The sequence below is a fragment of the Mastigoproctus giganteus genome, chromosome 3, assembly GCF_048544385.1.
Source record: "Mastigoproctus giganteus isolate SK-2022 chromosome 3, ASM4854438v1, whole genome shotgun sequence".
In the NCBI taxonomy this organism is placed as follows: domain Eukaryota; kingdom Metazoa; phylum Arthropoda; class Arachnida; order Uropygi; family Thelyphonidae; genus Mastigoproctus; species Mastigoproctus giganteus.
Window position 1 is genome coordinate 48,671,934 of NC_143577.1, and position 17,546 is coordinate 48,689,479.

Here is a 17,546-nt window from a genome sequence, read left to right on the forward strand (position 1 = left end):
TTTGCCATTTTCATCTGCAGACAAAAGCAGTCTTTGGAGTAGTGTTATGCTACCCTTTAAGAGGCAGTCCCTAAACTTATTGGACTGCATTGCCTGATCTTGCTCCTTTTGACTTTCAGAGCACTGAAGAATACAACCTTTGGTGTTATGAAGTTTCAGGACAATGATAATGCATTCTATCAGGTGAAGACATACCTATGGTTGCAGGATAAGGCATACAGGCCTTTGCTTCTTTTAGCATAAAACCATGGAAGTGGATAGAGAATAAGTAGGAAAATAGAGCATGTAGAAAATAGAGCATTTTGTAATAAATTTTGGTTCAGGAAAAAAATTTGGCACGTTACTTTGTGTATCCCTTGTATATACTATGTTACATTCCATTACAGCTTAACTCTAAATCTTTGTAAAAAAAAGAATGACGTATAGCAACTTGCAGCAGTTTCATTTATCATATCTTCTGGTAGTTTATTGACACTATTATTCTTTTTTTTGCTAGATTCATTTTTTTTTTTTTTTTTTTTTGTTGTTGGCACATTGGCTTCTGTGGCCATAATGCACCTCCCAAGGTTTTTGCAGTACTTTGATCCAAGCCCGAGACGGGATTCGAACCCGCGACCTTTGGGTTGCCAGGCAGGCACTTTACCCACCCGGCTAGCCCGGTCGGTTACTCATTTTATATACTAAAAAGTTACCGATAGTAATAGTACACAGAAATTAGCATTAGTAAAGGCATATGATGCAAGAAAGCAAGCTTATGCAGCATCAGCCAAAAAAAAAAAAAAGACACACTCCCATTTCACCCCTCCGTTCGTTCCAAGTACCTGTCCAGCTCAGCCTTAAATTTATTTAGGCTATCAACTTCCACAACAAAGGACGGAAGTTTGTTCCACCAACCAACCACCCGCTGGCTAAAGGCAAACTCCTGCACATCTATCCTACATCTGTCTTTCCTCAATTTGAATTTATGCCCTCTCAAATGATTATTCTGAGCAAGAGGGAGAATTCCATCAGCATTGAGCATGCTCAAACCATTCAAGTCTTTATACACCTCAATCATATCACCTCGCCGGTGCCTAGTCTCCAGACACTATAATTTGCAAAATTTAAGCATTTCTTCATAAGAGCAACCCTTCATTCCATTCACTAACCTTGTAGCCCTTCTCTGTACTCGTTCCAGCAGCTCTAATCCTTCTTGAAATGAGGCCTCCAGACCTATATACAGTACTCAAGGTGTGGCTTGACCATTGCCTTATACAAGGGAATAATCACCTCCCTATCCCTGCTAGAAAAATTCCTGTATATCATTGACAAGACACTATGAGCTACTCTTGCAGACTGCCTGCACTGCTCAGAAAACTTCATATCTGCCTACACAATTACCCCCAGGTCCTGCCGACCGGGCTAGCCGAGTGGGTAAAGTACCTGCCCGGCAACCCAAGGTCGCGGGTTCGATTCCCGCCTCGGGCTTGGATCAAAGTACTGCAAAAACCTTGGGAGGTGCAATATGGCCATAGAAGCCGATGCGCCAACAACTGCCAAATCAAATCAACCCCCAGGTCCTTTTTGTTCTCTACTACTGTCAGTGTAGTACCACAGAGTTGATACGTCACTCTGTTGTTGCCACTTCCCATATGTAGTACTTTACATTTGTCAATGTTAAACTTCATTTGCCACCTGTCAGCCCATCTGCTCAACTTTTCTAGATCCTGTTGCAGTAGCATACTGTCATTAGTGTCCTTAACAACCCTGCCAACCTTTGTATCGTTTGCAAACTTGGACATTAAGCTTGATATACAATCATCAATATCATTTATAAATACAGAAAACAACAATTGACCCAATACTGAACCCTGAGGGACTCCACTAATAACATTAGTCCACGATGAGCAGTGTCCATTGATTACCACTCTCTGTCTTCTCCCACTCAACCATCCCTTTATCCATAGCAGCAATTTGCCTCCAATGCCACACTGCTCCAATTTGTGCAGGTCTTCCATGTGCAACAGTATCAAAAGCCTTTCTAAGATCCTAAAATTTTAAGGTATCAAAGTTATTCCCTGTATCCAGTTGCTTTGTGACCACATCATAGTATCCAATCAAATTGGTCAGGCAAGACTTTCCCTTACAAAACCATGCTGTGTCCAAGCTATAACTGAAGTCTTGTCTAGATGATCCTGCAGTGCTTCTTTAAGGATGCGAATCTCGCCCCTACCCGAGTTCTCATCCTAACATTTAACACCCCACGGCCTCCAAGTTCCATCAAGGCAGGGTACTTAAACTGCACAGTGAGGATTTATATTCCAAACCCACTGAGGTGTTTCAAATGCCAAAAATACGGCCACTCACAAACAGCTTGTTGTGGTAACTCTGCCTGTGCTCGATGTGGTGCGAAAGACCACGAGAGCAAGGAATGTTCAGCCTCCAAACTGATCTGTGTAAATTGCCAACAAGAACATCCTACCTACTCCAGAGCATGCCAGCGATGGAAGGATGAAAAAATGATCCAAAAACAGAGCTGAATATCTCCTGCCCAGAGGCTAGAAAACGCATACAACCAATAAATAGCGGGAAGCCTTCATGCGCTCAGAAGGTTTCTGCGAAGTGCATATCGGTACATAAACAGAGATGACTGTACCACCAAAAGAGTCATTCACTCCGATTGCATGCTATTTATTGAGTTCACAAAAGCCCACCAAAAAAACAGTCAGCTGCCACTCCTGTATCCTTACCTCCTAGTTCTTCACCACTACCAAAACCAAGTGGTAAAAAAGAGCCACCCGTAATACCAGAAACAATGGATGTAGAGGACAAGGAGGTACGGGACGAATCAGTCTTGGAACTCTTTGTGGAGGAAGAAATGCACACCGAACAGCATCCATACTTCCCCAAAAGAGATAAACCCAAGACTGATAAAAGTAAGCCCTCAGCAACTCAGAAGCCGCCTGATGGACCCACCAAGCCAAAATAATGGCTAAATTCGTACAATGGAATTTTTGTGGATTCCGGCGAAATACTGATGACATCAAGGCCCTCCTGCAAAAGCATGAGCCAGTTTGCTTTTGCTTGCAGGAAACTTATCTAAAGGCAGATGATGATCCCACCATGCATAACATCACTTTTTTTCGTAAGGATAGAATTGCAGATGGTCCTGCTCATGCAGGAGTGGCTATCCTTGTGGGCAACCAGACCCCAGTTTAGCCCTTGCTAGTTACAACCAGCATAGAGGCTGTTGTAAGTCGCCTTACAGTGGGATTTTTATTAACCTTGTGCTCTATTTATTTTCCACCTGGGACTGACATCTCCCAGGAAGGCCTTGATGATGTAATGAAGTTGCCCCCCCTTCTTACTTCTTGGGGATTTTAATGCACATAACACCCTGTGGGGTAGTGCTAGCATCAATGGAGGGAGACGAGTCATAGAATGTATGCTGAATGACAATGACTTTTCCCTTCTAAATATTGGAACAAACACCTTCCACATGCCTACCTGTATGTTTTCTGCAATTGATCTCTCCATGTGCTCCCCTTCTCCACTCCCTTCACTCGCTTGGGAAGTGGACGAGAACCCATACGGAAGTGATCACTTCCTTGTGATAACCTCGTTACACAGTGGGAGACTGTGTCTTCCTTTCAGGGCCGACCAGGCTAGCCAGGTGGGTAAAGTGCCTGCCTGGTAACCCAAAGGTCGCGGGTTCGATTCCCGCTTCGGGCTTGGATCAAAGTACTGCAAAAAAATAAAAACATTGGGAGGTGCATTATGGCCACAGAAGCCTATGCGCCAACAACTACCAAAAAAAAAAAAAAAAAAACCTTCCTTTCAGATTACCACGGTGGAAGACTGATCAGGCTGACTGTACTGCCTTCCAACATCAGGCAAATTTTGACCTCAGTACCGTCAGTCAGGAGCCTATCAATGATGCAGTAACATACATCACAGAAAATATCGTCCAAGCAGCTGCGAGTGCCATCCAAAAACATCTGCCCGGTTTCCACCATTTCCCAAACCATGGTGGAATTCACAATTCACAGCAGCAAAAAAGGCTCAAAACAACCCGTGGGGAATATTCCGCCGATATCCTACCTCAACCACCCTTATAGCTTTTAAACGCGCACAAGCCAAAGCACGCTACATCCGCCGTCAGAGTCAAAAGGAATTGTCGATCCGTTTTACTTCATCAATTACTTAGTCCACTAGTACTAAGTTGGTCTGGGATAAAATCCGGAAAATGAAGGGAAAATATACATCCCACACTTCTTCAATCCTAGATTATAATGGATGCACTATTGTAGATCCAACTGCAATAGCCAATTCTCTTGGGGGAAACATTCTCTAACATCTCTGCAACATCTTCGTATTCCCCAGAGTTCCTGGTCCCGAAACATAAAATCAAAAAACAGGCGCTTAATTTTAAGTCTAAGAGTGTTTATCCCTACAATGGGTCATTCACTATACAGGAACTGAAAAGAGCTCTCATTCTTTCCAAAGCAATTGCTGTTGGACCGGATGGCATCCATTATGAAATGATTAAGCATCTTTCACCAAAATCTATGGATCATCTGCTCCTTCTATATAACAGAATCTTTATTGAAGGGCAGTTTCCGGATTCCTGGCGCAAGGCAATCGTTCTTGCCCTTGCTAAGCCAGGAAAGGATCCAAAAGTCACTACTAATTATCGTCCTATTGCTCTGACTAGCTCTCTGTGCAAAATCCTGGAGAGAATGGTTAATTTTCGTTTAATATGGTATTTAGCATTAGCATTAGTAGAGGCATTTGATGCAAGAAAGCAAGCTTATGCAGCATCAGCCAAAAAAAAAAAAAAATAAATAAAGTAAAATAAAAAATAACCACTTCCACTTCACCCATCTGTTCATTCGAAATACCTGTCCAGCTGAGCCTTAAACTTATTTAGGCTATCAACTTCCACAACAAGAGATGGAAGTCTGTTCCACCTACCAACCACCCGCTGGCTAAAGGCAAATTTCCGCACATCTATCCTACATCTGTCTTTCCTCAATTTGAATTTATTCCCTCTCAGGTGATTATTCTGAGCAAGAGGAAACATCCCATCAGCATTAAGCATGCTCAAACCATTCAAGGCTTTGTACACCTCTATCAGATCACCTCGCTGGTGCCTAGTCTCCAGACACTGTAATTCGCAAAACTTAAGCCTTTCTTCATAAGAGCACCCCTTTGTTCATTTCACTAATCTTGTTGCCCTTCTCTGTACTCGTTCCAGCAGCTCTACATCCTTCTTGAAATGAGGCCTCCAGGCCTGTATACAGTACTCTAGGTGTGGCCTGACCATTGCCTTATACAAGGGAATAATCACCTCCTTATCCCTGCTAGAAAAATTCCTATATATCATTGACAATACACCATGAGCTACTCTTGCAGCCCGTCTGCACTGCTCAGAGAACTTCATATCTGCCTGCACAACCACCCCCAGGTCCCTTTCATTCTCTACCACTGTCAGTGTGGTACCACGGAGTTGATACGTTGCTCTGGGGTTGCTGTTTCCCATATGTAGTACTTTACATTTGTCAATGTTAAACTTCATTTACCACCTCTCAGCCCATCTGCTCAACCTATCCAGATCCTGTTGCAGCAGCATAGTGTCAGTAGTGTCCTTGACAACCCTGCCAACCTTCGTATCGTCTGCAAACTTGGACATTAAGCTTGATATACCATCATCAATATCATTTATAAATACAGAAAACAATAAAGGACCCAATACTGAACCCTGAAGGACTCCACTAATAACATTAGTCCACGATGAGCAGGGTCCATTAATTACCACTCTCTGTCTTCTCCCCCTCAACCACTTTATCCATAGCAGCAATTTTCCTCCAATGCCACACTGCTCCAATTTGTGCAGCAGTCTTCCATGTGCAACAGTATCAAAAGCCTTTCTAAGATCCAAGTATATAATATCAAAGTTATTCCCTGCATCCAGTTCTTTTGTGACTGCATCATAGTATCCAATCAAATTGTTCAGGCAAGACTTCCCCTTAACAAAACCATGCTGTGTCCGAGCTATAACTGAAGTCTTGTCTAGATGATCCTGCAGTGCTTCTTTAACCAGTGCCTCCATTAATTTTCCAGGAACAGAAGTTAAACTCACAGGTCTATAATTACTTGTGTCAGCCTTTGATCCTCCCTTGTGAATTGGGGTCTCATTTGCACATCTCCAGTCCATGGGTACCTCCCCTGAGTCCAAGGAAGCTCTCATAATTATGGCTAAGGGTTTGCTTACTTCCTTTGCTGCCTCCTTTAATATAACTGGATAGATCCCATCCACCCCAGGTGCCTATCTTGTGTTTATCTTCAACAATTTCTCCTCCACTTTACTCTCAGTTATTACAAGATTCTCTGGCTTACTGCCAGAGTTGAATACACCTCTGGCATTTCCCTCGCTATTTAGAATCAAATGACCTTCTCTTCAACATCCAGTGCGGCTTCTGAAGGAACCGGTCCACTCTGAACCATCTTATTAGACTGGAAACATCTATCCACGATGCTTTCCTAATACATGAACATTTGGTGACTGTATTCTTTTACATGGAGAAAGTGTATGACACAACTTGGAGATTTGGCATCTTAAAAGATTTGCATAGCCTTGGTCCTAGAGGGCATCTCCCCATTTTTATTAAAAACATTTTAGCCAATCGATCTTTCCAAGTTCGTGTGGGATCCTCACTCTCTCGATCCTTCAGCAAGAGGAGGGAGTACCACAAGGATCATTATTAAGTGTCACGCTTTTCGCCATCAAAGTAAATTCCATCACAGAACAACTTCCTCCAACTGTAAACGGTGCCCTCTATGTTGATGACTTTAACATATTTTGTCAGTCATGCAACATGAGAGTTATTGAAAGACAACTGCAAAAAGCCATTGATCGCCTAAATTCGTGGACACTGTCTAATGGATTCAGGTTCTCGCCGCAGAAGACCATTTCCGTACACTTTTGTTGTAACCGTAATCTTCATCCTGAACCTGAATTAAGACTCGAACAAAATGCTATTCCAGTAGCAGCGGACACAAAATTCTTGGGACTCGTATTTGATAAAAAGCTGACCTTTCTGGATCACATCTGTCAGTTCCTGCACAAAGTGCACAAGAAGCCTGAATATTCTGCGGTCTCTCCCTCTCTCTCTCTGTTTCTCTCTCTCCTCTACATCTTGGGGTGCGGATTGATGCACCCTACTACGCATTTACCGTGCTCTTGTACGATCCAGACTAGATTACGGGTCCCTGGTATACAATTCGGCCTGAGACAGTGTACATCGATGGCTGGGTCCTGTCCATCATCAGGCTCTCCATATCGCTATTGGAGCATATCGAACATCTCCTGTCCAGAGCTTATACGTCGAAGCAAACAAACCACCGTTATCGCTTCGACATAAGCAGTTGTCTCTAAAGTACGCTTTAAAACTGAAATCCCTGCCAGAAACATCCTACATGGCCATTCGTTTTTGATCCACGATGGGAAAATTTGTACAACACCCGCAAGACTGCCAATCGTCCTTTTGGTATTCGTCTCCAAGAGCTACTCATTGAACTTAAGATCAAGGTAGACAAGGTTGCCCAAACACCAAAGCAACCCCTTTCACCCTGGCATGCTCATGTTCCAGCATGTGACTGGTCCCTTAGAAATTGGGGAAAGTCGGACACTCCATCATCTGTCTACCTGCAGCTTTATTCAGCACACCGAGCTGAACATTCTGACTTCGCGCCAGTTTACACAAACGGCTCGAAGTCAGAATCATATGTGGGATCTGCTGCTGTCTTTACAGACACCACTACGTCGGAGCAGATTCTCTCTGAATGCAGCATATTTACTGCAAAGCTGCACGCTATAGAGTTAGCCTTGGATATGTGGGATCTGCTGCTGTCTTTACAGACACCACTACATCGGAGCAGATTCTCTCTGAATGCAGCATATTTACTGCAAAGCTGCATGCTATAGAGTTAGCCTTGGATCACATTAGTAAATGCCAATACCAACGGTTCATTTTATATTCCGACTCTCTCAGCGTGTTACAGGCTTTAATAACTGTAAGATATAATCCTCATCTGGTTCTGTCTTGCATTCAGCAGAAGATTCACTTTCTCCATGAACGGGAATGTGAAATCCGCTTCTGCTGGATTCCCAGCCACATTGGGATTAGGGGAAATGATTTGGCTGACATCGCAGCCAAATCAGCAATTTCCAATAATAATCGCTGCCTGTCAGTCCCTTATACAGACTACAGGCAAATAATACACCAAAAGATACACTCCCAATGGCAGGATTCGTGTAATAGACAGACTACGAATAAATTATATCATATAAAGCCTGTAATTGAACCGTGGCAGTCTAGTCTGTGCAGGAATCGTAAGGAGGAAGTTGTTCTTGACCGGACCCGCATAGGACATAGTCATTTGACACATTCGTATTTGCTGAGGGCTAACGATCCTCCTATGTGTGAGTCCTGTGACACAATTTTATCAATCAGACACATTTTAATTGATTGTCCAGTTTTTAGCAATATTTGTTTTACCGCTTTTAACCATCTGACTGAGCCGTATACACTCAGTCAGATTTTATCTGACAATGACCATGTGTCTGCTATTTTTAGCTTTTTGAAATCAGTAAACCTTTTTATTGATATTTAAAAAATTGTTACTTGTTTATTGATATTTGTCTTTTACAGTTTATACTTGTTTTTATACCTTGACTTAGTGATCTAATTCATTAGGCCGCTGAAAGTTTTACTTTTTTATGACCAGGTTTTGGCGCATTATAGCCTTAGTTGCTAATCTGCCAATAAAACCCAACCAACCAGTGCTTCTTTAACCAGTGCCTCCATTAATTTTCCTGGAACAGAAGTTAAACTAACAGGTCTATAATTACTTGTGTCGCCCATTGATCCTCCTTTGTGAATTGGGGTCACATTTGCACATCTCCAGTCCATGGGTACTTCCCCTGAGTCCAAAGAAGCTCTCATAATTATGGCTAAGGGCTTTAATATAACTGGATAGATCCCATCCACCCCAAGTGCCTTTTTTATGTTTATCTTACAATTTCTCCTCCACTTTCCTCTCAGTTATTACAAAATCATCCAGCTCACTGCCAGAGTTTAACTCACCTCTGGCATTCTCCTTCCTGAATAACTCCTCATGGGTGAATGTAGATGCAAAATACTCATTTAGTTTGTTCAATTACCTATGATCAGCTGATATATGATATATGAGGGGTGTTCAAAAAACATTTGTATTCATTTGCTCAAAAGTAGTTGTGATACAAAGATGAAATTTTTTTTTTATTTGTTGCCTTTGAAATCTCTATAGCGACCACACAAATTTTTGTTTTGATCTAACAATTCACCTTTTGTTTTCTTTTCAGTACTGAATGAAGTGAGGTGTCACAATAGATAAAAGTGGAGTACATATCAGTGATTTGGTTCCTCATTCTGGAAGGGAAAACACCCAAAACAATCCACGAAGAAATGGTTGCTGTTTATGGAGAAGACTCCCCAGGTTACAGTGTTGTTGCACATTGGTATAAACACTTCAAATGTGGAAGAACCTCAGTGCATGATGAAGAAATGTGCAGGTCCCACAGCAGCTAGTTGTTGTCAGTGAATCTATTGTCACGGAAACAGGAAATATATTGTGCAAAAAGGAGACATGAAATAGTACCAGGGTATGTCTGTCAGGGGCAAACATTGATGACATTATAGAGTAGATATCATCGTTTAAGGGCAAAAAGGTGATTGTTGTGCACGTTGGCACTAATGACATTATGATTAGATCTGCAGACTTAACAAGTGCAGGGCTATGTTGAAAAAAGTCATGAGTTAGGGTTAAATTTGAAAGTGTCTGCAATTCTGCCCAGACATGATAGGAGGGAGTATATGATGAGAGCCTTGTCAATCAGTTTAGCCCTAGGGAGATTGTGCAAGGTTCATGAGGTAGAATTTTTCTCAGTGTGGTCTGTGCTTGTTAACAAGAATTGCTGATGCTATCAAGGCAGGGTTAGAGGTTGATGGGTCAGAAAACTGCTAGCTTGAGGGAATTCACAGAGTAATTGATTAACAATAGTTGCAGGCAGAGGTGAAAGTGATTCTTGCACTGCTTCTATTGGAACTGAAGCAGCCTTGAAAGCAAGCTGCTGTAGATTTCAAGAACTGCTAGAAGTCATCATGAAACAAGTAAATACATGGGCTGTGATAGGGTAACTGAAATTAACAACAGGTGCATGTAGACCAATGCTAGAAGTATAGTAAATAAATTTGATGAATTTGAAGTGCTGGTCAAGACATCAAATGCAGACATTGTTGTGATTTCAGAGACATTGGTGTCACTCAGATATAAGGGATGCAGATTTTGAATATGGAGAGTACAATGTATACAGACAGGATAGGAGGGTGTAGGATTATACTCTTAGTTAAGAAGCACATAATATCTAAGGCAGTGCATCTATTTAACAGGTGGTCAGTGCAATGTTGAGTCAGTTTGGTGCAACATGATCACTGGGAAAACAAAAATGATAGCGTGTAATGGGCCTATTGACTCTGATAAGTACAACAAACAGATGTACAGAGAAATAGAGTGGGCCAGTAAATCAGAATGTCTTATAATGGGGAATTTTAACTTTCTGGATATGGACTGGAACTTCTGAGTTGGTCACTCGCACACTAGCAAGACTTTTGTGGATTTATTGGATGACTGTTTTCTACAGCAGCATGTTAGAGAGGCAACAAGAGGGAGTAATATTCTTGATCTGATTATCAGCAGTGATTATTCGTGCATTTATAATCTGTAGATAAAAGAACCACTAGGTTGCAGTGATCACAGTATATTGATTTGGAATTTACTTAAAGATGTATCTACCATCAATGGTCTCAGACAGTTTTAAATTCTATACTGTGGGAGCAACTTCTGTTACCATCAGCAAATTCTAATTAGAAAGCATTCAAGAAATTAATCATAGAAGCTACTAGGCTTTTCATACCAACTAAGATATATTCTTCAAGGAACAGGTCTAAATCGATGTTAGATGAACTGATGAAACTTGTTGCAGAGAAGAAAAATGCATGGGATGCATATAAATTGATGGGCGACGCAGATGTCTATGTTCGATATAAACTAATAACTAGTCTGTAATCAAGTCACAAAGGTGGTCAGGAGCGAAGGTGGATTATGAGAAAACTTTGGTATAGGATGCAAAGAAAAAACAGCAGACTTTACGTATGTAAACACTAGAAGAAAGGGCAATGACAGTTTTTTCCAGCAGTTCCTGTGTACTTTCTGCATACCTACCTTTTACACACAGTGCACATTTCTGTAGTTTTGTTTGCTTTACATCGCCTAATTTGGCACTGATGCTTAAAACTATTGTTACTCGTTACTAGTTTTAAGCTGCTGCTTTCTATGAATCTATATATTCTTTTCTGATTTCTTCAGCTGTATTCAATAAAAAAATCTCTTCTCTTCATAACTTTCCCTGTCATCATCATCAGCCATTTTCAGTTTAATTCAGCCACTGCAGGATGAAGGCCTCTCCAGCAACTTTCTAGTTCCTTCTGTTTTGTGCAATGGCCATCCATTTACTGCCCAGGAACTCTCAAATTTCATCTGTCCATCTCCGTTGCTGTCTTCCAGGTTTTCTTTTAGCTCCTCTTGGGTATCATTCTGTTATTTTCTTATTCCATCTGTCATCATGTCTTCAAGTTCTGTGTCCTGCCCAAGTCCATTTCAGTTCACTAGTTTTGATAAGAATGTCCTTTACTTGAGTTGCTGCTTAATCCATGTGTTTTTGTTCTTATCCAACAGTCTGATTCCTAACATAATTCGTTCCATTCTTCTTTGTGTAGTTTTCAGCTTCTCTTCCATTCTTCTTTGTGTAGTTTTCAGCTCCTCTTCCATTCTTTTGGTAAGTGCCCAACTTTCACTTCCATGTCATAGTAGGAAGTATACATTGGTTCATTATTTTACGTTGCAGACAAATTTGGATATTGCTCCTTGGTATATGACTATATTTCCTGAATGTTATCCATCCAAAATTTATTCTTCTCTTGGCTTCCAGCCATTTATCGTTATTACAGCCAATGACTTGTCCAAGATAAGTATATGAATCCATCTTTTCAATTTCTGCTCCTTTAATGATTATATCCCTTTCTGTAGCATACTTGTTAATCATTACTTTTGTTTTTGCCATATTCATCTTTAGTCCGAAATCCTTACTAACTCTGTATAACTGATTAAGATTTTCCTCTAATTCTTTGGGATCATGGCTTATGATCACAATGTCATCTGCAAATCATAAATGGTTTAGGTACTCTCCATTCACATTGACTCCTTTCTGCTACCAGTTCAACCTTCTGAAAACTTCTTCAAGAGCAGCAATAAACAACTTCTGAGATATTTCCCTGTCATTTCTTTATAAATAATCCATGCATTGATTACTGCAAGATTTAATATATTATAAAAGATATGAACCTGCTTTTGTTGAATATTTTTTAGCCATTTGGTCTAAAACATCAATCCCATACTTTGTTTCATTGTAATATAATATTGTGTGAGGCTTCTTCTTTGTACCATTACTTATAGAACACTTATATGAAGTGTATTCAGGATTGTGACATTTTTATTTGCTTTGGCCTGGTAATTCATCAGAGTGCAATCATCAAGTTTGAAAACTGAAGTGGAATATAATTCTGCCTTCTTTTTTATAGACATTGGAACTTCTTTACAAGCATGATTCCCACTATAGTAGCATTTTTTTCGTACTAATTTCTTTGCTAATTCTGCGACTCCGTAGCCAGGTGGGAAGGAGCAGCAGTGCATAGCACACGCTTCTTGATTAGACCGGGGTTCGAGCCCGTCACCACCAAATATGGAGGATGCGGAAAGGTCAGGGAATGACCACCGCATATCCCGGCGCAATATGGCCTTAGTTGCTAATGCTCCTAAAAACCAAACAACTTTGCTAATTCAAAACAGATGAAGTTATCAGTGGTTACATTTCATCCTTGATTCAAAAAATGGTTCCATTAGGGTTAGGATGACGTATTCAGAAAGTGCTTGATTATCTGGGTGCATATTGTCTTTCCCCAAATAAGGAAAGCCAATCAGTGGATATTTTGAAAGTTGTGTCATTTGTCAGCCATAACTTTATACCAGATTTGTGTGGTTTTTTGGTTGTATACTGGGTGAATTGACATCTAGCTTTATTTGGAAAAAGCTGCTTATCTGTTGTAATTTTTGCTCCAGGTGTATAGTAAGCTTTACAATTGGAAATAAATTTGCACCATATTTCTGAAGCTAAAGCAAATTTGTCATTTCCTTGTCCTCGAAGAATGTATGTCAAATCTTATGAACTACTTAATTTCACAAAATTTGTTACATGACATTGTATCATGAAAAAATTGAGGCCCCCCCCATGCAGTTGACCACAAGCTATCCAATTCTAAATATCTAGCACAATGTGTTCTTCGAGCGAAAAGTACAGTGAAAAAGCATCAAGTTCTTGAATGGATATATAGAGAAATTATTATCCTTCGCTTGTCTTCATGCTTCGATTTCATTGTTTTGTATGTGTTTTATCATTGAAGTGTCTACCTGGAGACTAGGCACCAGCGAGGTGATCTGATAGAGGTGTATAAAGCCTTGAATGGTTTGAGCAAGCTCAATGCTGATGGGATTCTTCCTCTTGCTCAGAATAATCACCTGAGAGGGCATAAATTCAAATTGAGGAAAAACAGATGTAGGATAGATGTGTGGAAATTTGCCTTTAGCCAGTGGGTAGTTGGTTGGTGGAACAGACTTCCATCCCTTGTTGTGGAAGTTGATAGCCTAAATAAATTTAAGGCTCAGCTGGACAGGTATTTCGAATGAATGGAGGGGTGAAATGGGAGTGGGTTTTTTTTTTTTTTTTTTTGGCCGATGCTCCATAAGCTTGCTTTCTTGCATCATATGCCTCTACTAATGCTAATAAACGAAATGGCTTACCACAGAATCCATACATATATTTCATCTTGCATAAGGAGTTGGCCTTAGGTTATTGTGAATTATGTTCCTTTGTAGTGCACATCCAGGTGGAGGACCACCAGATTTTGTAACTTCCCACATGTGACCAGATTCTTAAGTGAGTTTGCTGCCCACTGATAAACACATATAGTTTTTACAATTATGATGCTGTGTATTATTATCTACACAGATTTATCCTGGAAGTTACAAATACATTTGTAACTTCCAGGATAAATCTCTTGAATATTACCCATAATGAACTCATATCCAACATTATATACTTGTCTCTCCAGTTATTAGAGTCCAGAAATATCTAAATCCACTACAATGGATTGAGGTATTTCTTGACTTTATCGAAATTATTCCCTCATTAGAAATTGAAGTTCCCACCTTTTCTTTTTATTACAGAAATCTCTTTGGACACACCCATTTTATGACATGGTAATCACTATCCACTATTAGTTCCTGCATTATCAAATTTTGATTTCAATTTGGATTCTTAGTGAAAACCAAGTCAACGATATTAGCATCTCTTGTACTCTCCCTCTGTGTAAAGTTTGTTAATAGTAATAATCATCCAAAGGGTTCAAAAATCTGTTTCCCATGTTTTATTGCCAGTCCACAATTTCCAATATATAGATGTAGGTTGAAGTCATCCATAATGAGGAAATCACACTTGACTGTCCACTCAAGTTTCCTAAAGAGATTGCCATACTCCTCAGAATAATTTAGCCTATAACATACACCAATCTGTTATTTTCCTTTGAACACAAGTCATTTTGCACTACACTGAAATGTGATCTGATTCTGGGTGCAGTCTGATCACCTTCAGAGAGCTTTTGATAAGAAGCATGACTCCCACTTCCTCTTTGACCCAGCCTGTCCCTCCAGAACACTGTATTCAGCATAGTTAAATTCTTCATTCCCTATCACTGGATGGCACGATGTCTCTCATTAGTTCTGTTATATCAGCAGTTATTAGGTTGACCTAATCAAAATATCAATTTGTTTAATGTATTTAGAATGCTTCTGGAATTGTCTCCAAACAGACCTATGAGGTTGAGAAAATTCATGTTGAAAAATTATGCTTCACACCAACATACAATTCTAATTTTTACTGCAAACTAAAATACATGCAATAAATAAACTGGTAAAAACAGATGTATTTACAATAAATGACGGTTAAAATAAAATGAAATGACAGTAAAATATGATTAAAATGGAAGTTAAAATAATATTAAAATATAATAGTGATAAAAGCGCTAAAAACTATAGCTTTCGGAGACGACAGACTCCTTTCTCAACAGTGCACTTCTGTTGTACGACAACATCCTTAAATAGCAGGCCCACGGCACTCGTCACATGGTTCCACAGGAATATGGTTGGTATTTCCCACCTGCATACTGGAACTGGAAATGGCTCGGGAGCGCACCAATAAAAACCGATCATCACGTTCAAGAATGCGGACGGATTCTTGAACGTGATGAATACGGACATCCCCATCCCTGTTGGTGTTACCACTAGCCGCCCCAATGCTCGGGCTCTCAAGCCATTTACGGTCCCAGAACCCATGAGCCCGGTCAGTGATGACCGCAGCTTCAAGGGAGATCTGGTGCTGCTTCTCCCAAAAATGCTCCACCACAGCAGACTTCGCATAATTTGCCGTTCTTATAGCACTTGTGCTCACCCAGACATTCTTTAAGTTGTTGCCCCGTCTCACCAACATAACAAACCCCACAATCCGGGCGCTTAATTTCATATACCACCCCACTGCTAACTTCTTTTGATATGGTGTCTTTAACTTGTGATATCACTGTGTGCAACCTCCGTCCCGGAAGCTGCACACAATGTATGTGGCACCCACGGACTGTACGTGCAATGCGTTCAGTAAGGCCCGGATGGTAAGGAATGTATGCAGTGATCACAGGGGCGGGTGACTCACTACGTGTGGACTCTATCCCTTTAATGAATTTATCCAAAATCCTCTGGGGATAGCCATATTTCTTGAGGTCTGCTGTGACTAATAATTTCTCTCTCTTTATCCTTGGGGGTACTGCAGTGGGACCCAACCCTATCTATTAGGGCCTTACTACACTGTTCTTGTGTTGGCTGGTTTGTGCCGAGCTATAATGGGTATATTGTCCCCGGCACATGGGTTTCCTGAAAACATTAGTCTTAAGCCTACAACCTTCTCTGATCACCAACACATCAAGAAATGGGAGGGATCCGTCTGCCTCCACCTCCGAGGTAAATTGAATGAAAGGGGAGAAGCTGTTAAGCACATTAAGTATTTATCTTCCTTCCCCTTCTGTATGATGGTAAAAGTATCATCCATGTATCTTTTCCATTTATGTATGGGAAATTCCAAACCGTCAAAGATCCTAACTTCCAATTCTTCCATGGCTAAATTAGCCACAATAGCGTTAATGGGGGAACCCATGGCCGTGCCATGAACTTGCCTATACATAATGTCTTGGAAGACCAAGGTGGTACTGGACAGGCATAACTCCACATCTTCACAAATATCATTAATACTTAACAAAGTAAGGAATGTATGGACTCATGGGTTCTGGGACTTTAAATGGCTTGAGAGCCTGCGCATCGGGGCGGCTAGTGGTAACACCATCAACAGGAATAGGGGTGTCTGTATGCATCCCCTCCTTGAAGCCATCATTCTTGAACGTGATGACCGGTTTTTATTGGCGCACTCCCGAGCCATTTCCGGTTCCAATACGCAGGTGGGAAATTCCAACCATATTCCTGTGAAACCATGTGACGAGTGCTGTGGGCGTGCTATTTAAGGATGTTCTCGTACAACAGAAGCGCACCGTTGAGAAAGGAGTCTGTTATCTCCGAAAGCTACAGTTTTTACCGCTTTTATCACTATTATATTTTAATATTATTTTAGCTTCCATTTTAGTCATATTTTACCATCATTTCATTTTATTTTAACTGTCATTTATTGTAAATACATCTATTTTTACCAGTTTTATTTATTGCATGTATTTTAGTTTGCAATAAAAATTAGAATTATTGGTTGGTGTGAAGCATAATTTTTCAACTTGAATTTTCCCAACCTCGTAGGTTTGTTTGGAGACATTTTTAATATTTATGGCCATACTGTGTTACAACATGTCCGTGAATTTGAGAAATATAGCATGATGGAGGCCAAACAGAAACAGCATTTAAGATTTGCATACCGATGTAAAGCACATAGACTTGTTCCATGGGGATTACGTATTAAAGTGCCGTTTGATGATGATCATCTGGTTAACGTCACCAATCGGTACCAGAAAAGGATACTAGATATTTGGATACGCAAACTGCATGATGATTTGAGGTACACTAGAAGGCATATGGGCCTGGCCCTAGAATGTATCAACAGTGTGGTGTCTCCTGTTCATCGGTCATTGGTAATCAGGTTAGTGCTGGGTAAAACAATTAGAGTTTCGGACATTTATAAGCAGAGGCAAATTAACAAATTTAATAGGTTACTGGAAGAGGCAGCGATTATGCATAATGACAACGATAGT

The 17,546-nt window shown here is 40.5% G+C and overlaps 1 protein-coding gene across 1 annotated transcript in view; it reads left to right on the plus strand.

Annotated features, from left to right (window-relative positions):
• The window catches only part of Neurl4 (neuralized E3 ubiquitin protein ligase 4), a 636,447-nt gene that overhangs the window by 148,883 nt on the left and 470,018 nt on the right, over positions 1-17,546 (plus strand). The gene's annotated exons all lie outside the window — the stretch shown is intronic.